Raw genomic sequence first — 8660 nt, forward strand, 5'->3', positions numbered from 1 at the left:
ATGAAAATAAATCCTAACCCAAACTCAAAACCAAATGTAATTATTCATAAACAAATTGTTAATTTTGAAACTAACATTATACCAAATTCAACCATGACCCTTACACTGAACCAAAGTGAAGCCTAACCCTAAACCTAATCCTATACAAATTTCAACAATGACCTTTACACTAAACTAAATTAAACCCTAAGCCTTGCTAAATTAGCTTTAATAGTTTTTATCAAAACCCTAACCCTTGTTAAACTCTAACCCAAAATCCAATTTCAACCCTAGCTCTAAACCAAATTAAAACCTAACCCTAACTTTGATTTAAACCAAAATTGAACCATAGCCTTTATTATAAAGAAAAATAAACCTTAATTGTAAACCTAATTAAAAACACTAAATGCAATTAACCCTAATCATAAACCAAAACGAACCATAATAGAATATTATTATAAGAGTGTTAAGGTTAGGGTTAAGGTTTGATTTGGTTTAGTGTTAAATGAAACCCTAATTGTAAACCAAAAGGAACCTTAATTGTAAACCAAATTAAACCCTAACTCTAATAATAAATTAAATTTAGCACTAACTTGAAACCAAATTGAACCCTAACACTAAATCTAATTTAACATTCAACCAAATTAAATCATAAAGTTAAACAAATTAAATCTTGACACCAACAATAAATCAAATTGAACCCTAAACATTAACCTTATTGTCTTAAACCAAATTGAACCTTAACTCTAACATTAAATAGAATTGAATCCTAACCCTAAACCAAAGTGAATCATAAACATAACCCTAAACCAAACCGAATCATAAATATAACCCTAAACCATGTTGAACGATAACCCTATACCATAAACCTATTATGAAATTAAACCCTAATCTTAACACTACCAAATTAAACCCTAACCATGAACCAAATTTAACCCTAATCTTAAACCTAACTCTATACCAAATTAAATCCTTACCATAAACGCTACCATAAACCAAGTTGAGCCACATAACCATAAACCAAGTTGAACCATATCCCTAAACCAAATTGAAAATTATACCAAATTAGACTCTAACCCTAAACCTAATTGTACCCTAATCTTAGGTACATTATACCAAATTAAGCCCTAACCATAAACCAAATTTAACCCTAACACTAAAAAAATTTAAACCATAACCCTTACAATAAACCAAATTGAACACAAAGCTTTAACCTTAAATGAAAATAAATCCTAACCCAAACTCAAAGACAAATACAATTATAATCCTTAAACAAATTGTTAATCCTAAAACTAACATTATATCAAATTCAACCCTAACCATAAACCTAATTAAACGATAACCCTAAACCAAATTCAACCATGACCCTTACACTAAACCAAATTGAAGCCTTAAACTTTATTTTCTTACACCAAAATGAATCCTAACCCTAACAACAACAAAAAATAAACCATAACCCTAAACCAAATTAACCCTAATTGTAAACCAAAATGAACCCTAAAAAAACATTAATATATAAGGGTAACATTAGGGTTTGATTTAGTGTTAAATGAAACCCTATTATATACTAAAGTGAACCTTAATGATAAACATAATTAAAACCTGATCATAAACCAAAATTAACCAAATTGAACCCTAACCCAGAGACCAAAATGAACCCTAATCCTTATTAAATTAGGATTAATATTTATCCCAACCCTAACCCTAATTCTATATCTAATCCTCTCTAACACCAAATTAAATTGAATTCTTACCCTAAATTTATTTTCAACTCCTAACCCTAATACTAAATTAAAATCCAAATTAAACCCTAACCCTAAATCAAATTGAACACTAAACCAAATTGAACCCTAACCATAACACTAGGTCAAATTGAACCCTAACCTTGAACCAAATTAAACCCTAATGCTAAACCTTTAATTGAATAGTAAATCAAATTGAATCCTAATCCTAAACCAAATTAAGCACAAACATTGAACCAAATTAAGCTATAATTAAGCTATAATTGAACCCTAATATTAACTCAAACCCTAATTATATTGTAACCTTAACCCTAAGTGTACTCGTAAATGATCTTGATCCAAATTTTATCTAAATATTAGCCCTATTTAAACCCTAATCCAATTTCAACCCTAACCCTTGTTAAACTCTAACTCAAATTAAACCTTAACAATAACCTTAATTAAACAATAATATAATTAAATTATAATCCTACCCCTAATCCTAATTGTAGCATAACCCTATTTGATCTCTAATTGTGTTGTTGAATGTAAATTAAATCTTAGCACTTATCCAACCCTAACCCTAACACTTTTAATAACTCTTATTAGAATAGGATATTAACTTAAACTCTAATTGAATGCTAATTGAATTTAAACTCTATGAACCCTAACACTAACCTTGGTAAAATTAGGATTATACTTCAATAATGGCTATGTTTCAATTTGAGTTTTCTTTTAATAAGATATATATATATATATATATATATATATATATATATATATATATATATATATATATATATATATATATATATATATATATATATATATATATATATATATATATATATATATATATATATATATATATATATATATATATATATATATATATATAAAGTAATTTTATTAAAGTTAAATTATTTAAATTAAAAAATTATATTTTTAAAAATTTTATTGAAACAATTAATAAGAAATAAATTATTGAATTTAAAAATTCATAAATGAGATACGAAAATGATAGAGGATGCGAACTTTCGGTGGTCTGTACTTCTTCACTGATGTGGATTAAAGTCCCCCTGAGGTGGCGGTCGTTAGAGGAGGTCTCCCTCAGCAGGGTTTGAGTTTTTCTTCCTTGCATTTCTTTCTTTCGCTGCATTTATTTCTGCTTGTTGCTCGCATTTAATTTCCTCCCTGGCCGAACGTGCATAGCCTTTATGGAGGTTGAAACGGATGGCTCGCCCCAATCTTCTCCCCCGCCACTCGGTCCCCCGCCTTCCACTCCGCCCAAACAGTCTTTCTGCGAGGTCACTGGTGGGAGCGCTAGTTCGGTGGTACAAGATGCTAGGTTCGTGGCAATGGACGACAGCGATGGAGCCAACCAGAAGGTAAGAAACCTGGGGATGGCTCCACTTCTTTCTCCATTTCTCCGAACGAATCTATGGCTAGTGCTATTGCTAGTGAGAAATCTAGGCTCAAGGACACTGCAATCTTCTTTGCCTGCGTTGACATTAATAAATGCCCACCAAGAAAATTTATGGATGACTGGTTTTACAATTTCTGGAATATTAAACTAGGTTTTCATATTTCCTTTTGTAGACAATTGCAGAAGGGTTTGTTCATTATATTTTTTAAATCGCATGATACCCAGGTCGAAATTCTAAAAAAGGTCTATTGGAATGTGGGTAAAACCTTATTTCGTGCCCTAGGTTGGTCCCCTAAAGCTAATACCAAAGAAATATTAGCTTTGTCTTGCCCCAGGTGGCTTGTGTTGAAGAACGTCCCTCCCTTCTTATGGAAATTTATCCCGCAAATGGTTGAACCACTGGGTAGATTCATCTGGATGGATGACTCACCTCGGCTTGTGCCACACCTAGATGCTAGGGTTCTCCTATCTATTAAGCTTGGGATCGATCTACCCAGTATCCTTAGATTTAATATTGAGGATGAATCCTTCCCGTGCCCTCTGGAATTCCTAGGAGGCGCAAACGCGTGCTTTCTATGTAAGAAGGACTGCCATATCCGAAAAAATTGCCCCATTATTTCTAAAAGAGCGACAAACACGAAAAAAAACCAGGCTAGGATCTAACCCCAAGCCCCCTAATGTGGTCTCCTCCTCAGCTCCTGAATAGGAATTGCCCGTTTCAGAGGCATGCCTCTCTCCCCCTCCCCCCCCCCCCCCCCCCCTTGTTCCTCCTATTGCTTCCGCTAACCCAACCCTAGAGGAGTATATAGATGAGGGCTTCCGTATGGTCTCCTCTAGAATCAAAAAATGCAGACGGTATGTGAAATCGCCTATCTTTGATGGACCTAGAGTAGATCATGTTCACTCTAAACAGCAGGACCCCACTTCGGTTCCCACCTCTACCTCTAAGGATCGCCCTTCTGACTTTAAAAACTGCTTTGATGCCCTTGCTATGATCAGTAATGACACTATGCCAGTCGATGAAGCTGTGCCTTCCCTGAGGGATAACCCTCTCTACGTTGACCTTGGAGCCTCAGCTCTCACTGGCTCCCATAGCATCACTACTGATCATTGTGAGAGCACTCCCTTGATTGTACTCAGGGAGCCTGGCAGTGATGATGTGCTCCGTGTTATCGCTGCCGACTCTGGTGTTGAGCATAACTCTTCTTTTGTTCCCACACATGTGCCCTGGATCGACATGAATGCTGTCCCCCCCATTATCTTAGCCCCCAATGACACACCCATTGGGATTACTGCGCAGGGTGAGAATGAATCTGGGGATGACATTGATGCCCCAAATAGTAACAACGCTAAAGCTAATAGGCGAGGTCGACCCATGGGTTCCAAAAATAAATCCACCTCGAGTAAGAAAAAAGATGGCAAGGCAATGCTTGCCAATGGCAGCAGCCTTCATGCTGCTAAGGATATGTAACTCCCCGCAATTGTTAGCTATGAAGTGCATCTCATGGAATGTAAGAGGGCTGGAAGCCCCTGACAGAAAATATGTTGTTAAACGTTTCCTTAACTCTCATAAGGAGATTGATCTTCTAATGTTGCAAGAAATAAAATCTATTAACTTCACTCTTGAAGCGAACCTAAACTACATTTGGAAAAATTCTATTAAGGTTTGCTCAAAGCACTGCAAAGGTAGGGGCGGTGTTGGGCTGCTTATCAGTCCTAGATTAGGCAATCAGATCATTGATAAAGGTTGTTCCCCTTGCAATAGGGCTATCTGGGCCACCCTTAACATTGACAACACCCTCTTTGGAGTCTGTTCTATATATGCTCCGAATGACTATAAAGACAAAATTACCTTATGGGAATGGCTCACCTCCTTACCAGACATTCCTTGGATCCTAGGAGGGGACTTCAACATGGTTGAAGATTGTGAAGATAAAATGGGGGGCAACCCCTTCGAGTGGAAAGGCCCGGAGAAGTCTTCCTGGGACAGAATGAAAGCCTCTAAAAACCTACTTGATCCCTTGCTTGGAAATAAGGCTGAATCCAAAGGTCTTTGGAACACATGGTGCAACTACCAAAAAGGTGGGCATAGGATTTGCTGCTGGCTTGACCGTTTTTATGCTGATAAAGATACCTTCTCCTTTACCCCTTCTGGCCAATGCAACCCTGTTGTTGTCTGCCCCTTCACCCTTTCTGACCACGATCCCATATCTGTTGAAATCAGACTTTCTGGCTCCCTCCCTACTATCAAGAGTAGGAAATTCATCCTTAACTGTGATTTGCTTCGTGACTCCGACACCCTCATGGCTATTAAACTCATCAGCATTTTTAATAATACCCATAATCACTCGGCCTCCCTGATTGACAAATGGAATCTTAATGTTAGCTCTTGGCAAAAGCTCCTTCAAACTATTGGACAACAAAGGGCCAAGGATTATAGATTTGAAGAAAAATCTCTCACCTCTGAGCTAACTCGGTTGGAGAACGACCTCCAAGCTAACCCCTCCTGCCCATCTCTTGCCACCCTGGTGGCCAATGCCAGAATTGCTCTCCACTCCCACCAATAGGTCAAAATCAAAGGTGCTAAGATCAGAGCCCGTACCCATTGGCTACAACATGGGGACAAGGGTTCCAAGTTTTTCTTTAATCTCCTAAAGTTTAAGCATGCGAGAGAGAGGATTGGTAGACTTAACATTAATGGTACTGAAGTTACTAACCCTGGGGAAATTATGGAGGCCTTTGCCCACTTCTACCAATCCCTCTTCACCTCTGAAGATTCTGTTTCTGCTAGAGAGAACAGGTCTAAGTGTAGAGCTATCATCCCTAATATGATCTTTGAAGAAGAGTCCACCCGGCTTAAATGTCCTCTTACCCTTGAGGATATTCAATCTGTTATCAATTCTCTTCTCCCTGACAAGGCCCCGGGGCCTGATGGACTCCCCATCGAGTTCTACAAGGCCAATAGTGAGTGGATTTCCCATGATCTGCTGGACTTGTACATAGAGGCTATCTCTAAGGGCTCCCTAGGTTCCTGTATTAATAGGGGCATCATAAAACTCATCCCTAAGGATGGGGACAAGGCTCTCATTAAAAATTGGCACCCTATTACTCTCCTCAATGTCTCCTATAAAATATTGGCTAAAATTCTTGCTACTCGGCTGGAGAAACTTCTTCCGAGGTTTATCTGCCCTACCCAAACTGGGTTTATCAAGGGTAGATACATCCTTGAGAATCTCATCACTATTTGGGAAGCCATAGAGTGGGCTAGGACATCTAACCAGGATGCTGCCATGTTCCTCTTGGACTATGAGAAGGCCTATGACAGGGTGGAGTGGGAGTTTATCATCATGATGCTTGAATCCTTCGGCTTCCCGGGTGAATTTTGTCAAGTTGTTAAAGTGCTTCTACATGATGCCTCTGCTCAAATCGATATTAATGGATCCCTCTCTGCCCCTATCGTGTTATGTCGATCCATTAGGCAAGGGTGTCCCCTTGCTCCCTCCCTATTCGTCATTGCTTCCAATGCCCTCTTTTACCTTCTCAGAGATAACACTATCTCCCCTAAGGTGGAAGGTATTAGACTCCCTGATAACAATGAGCTTCTAAACATTCAGTTCGCTGATGACACTGCTCTCTTCCTCAATCTTTCCAAGCTTAACTTGGATAATCTGAACTTGAAGACTTAGTTCTTTAGCTCCATCTCTGGAGCTAAGATCTCCCAGACCAAGTCCACCTTCCTTAGCTGGAGCACTCAACCTCCTGACTAGTTTGATAGGTCTAACTACCAATGGGGAGGTCCCAACAAAATTGTTCGGTACCTTGGTGCTCCCTTCTCTGTCTCCCCATCGCTCAAAGATATGTGGCTCTGGGTCAAAGGGAAAATCGACCAAAAGTTCAATAAGTGGAACAATAGGTTCCTCTCTCTGGCTGGTAGAATGCAAGTCTGCCAAAAAATCCTCTCTACCTATAGTATTTACTACTCTTCCACCTGGATGTTTAGCAACTACCAGATCCTGGAAATCCAAAAGGGCATCAGACAGTTCCTCTGGTCTGATGGCAAAGGAAATAGTAAAGCCCATTCTGTTAAATGGAATTGTTGCTATGCTAAAAAGGAGCTCGGGGGTCTAGGCCTTAAAGATCTCAAAACTCAGGGCATTGCCCTTACGGCTAAATGGATTTTTCATGCCCTTGACGGGCATGAACCTTGGAAAGTGCTTGTTAGGAATAATATCGAGAGGGTTGTCCCTCAGAAGGCTAAATCTTGGAAAGGTCTGCCTCTTACTAGCCTGGTGGCTGGAAGCTTCCCTGTGTTTGTCCAGGGCTCATGTGTGTTTAGATCCATCTGGAAGGCTTGGGAACATGTCAGAGGGTTCTTGGTCAACACCAATGTCTGCAATGATGATCATATTCATGGTGAAAGATCCCTTTGGTGGAACTTGACCCATGCTGGTAAACCCCTGGCTTTGATCAGGGGGTGCTCGGCTAGATCTTGGGCCAGTAAAGGGATCAAACTCCTAGCCGATATTCTTGAGCATGGTTCCCTTATATCATGGGAGGATCTCAGTGCTAAGTTCAATATCCCCCCCTGCCCAAAAAAGAACGTATTACCTAATCATGCATGCCTGTACATTGCTCGGCCTCCCTAAGGATTGTGATATAGACTCTCATAGGTTCCTAGCCTTTGGATGGGCGGATGGCACTCTTCTAACCAAAATCAAAGCCCGAAATATCTACTCTCTCCTGGCTTCTGATACTTCTTATTTCTCATGTGAATAAGATCTGGTATACTAACCTCTCTGTTTTGCAGTGGAAGAAAAACTTTCGCAGGTTATGGAAGAACGCTATTGATCCCAAAGTCAAGTGCTTTAAATGGTTGTTCACTCTTAACAGGCTCCCTATAAGGGGGAACTACGACTCACATGATATTTGTTCCATATGTAAGATGCCTGATACTGGCAGGGATATCCTCTTTGAGTGCTCTGTTGCTAGGGAAGTATGGCTGATGTTTGGTGTTTCCTCTCCCCACTTGATTAATATTATGGAAATTATTTCTGGTTATATTCAGGGACTGAAGAAAGATGCTAATATTTTCTGGTTTATTTTATCTGCATACATCCTATGGTTCATTTGGAAAATTAGAAATGCTGATAGATTTTGTGGCCAGTCCAGGGCTCTTACTGAGTCTTTTCGAAGACTCACATTTCATAATATTGCCACACAGGTCTCGGTCGTGCTGAATGTGGAAAGGAACAAACTCAGAAGATTCTTGCGGGATGGTCATGCTACCATGTTTGTCTTTGAGCTTAAAGGCGGCCTCGACTGGAGGCGCAATCTTGATGACCTTTCCTCTTTTGAGCATGCTTTGCGAATGCTGAACAATGAAATCAGGGAAAACAGGCAGCCGTCCTTTGAGCAATTGGAGATGTTGAGTCAAATCCAGAGCCTTAAGAACATCATTTGGATGGAGGGACCCCAGGGATGGACCGCCTGGGTGGATTGTTATGATAACATTCTCAGCTAGTGCCTTTCTCTAT

Source organism: Cryptomeria japonica, chromosome 3 (assembly GCF_030272615.1).
Source record: "Cryptomeria japonica chromosome 3, Sugi_1.0, whole genome shotgun sequence".
Taxonomy (NCBI): Eukaryota; Viridiplantae; Streptophyta; class Pinopsida; order Cupressales; family Cupressaceae; genus Cryptomeria; species Cryptomeria japonica.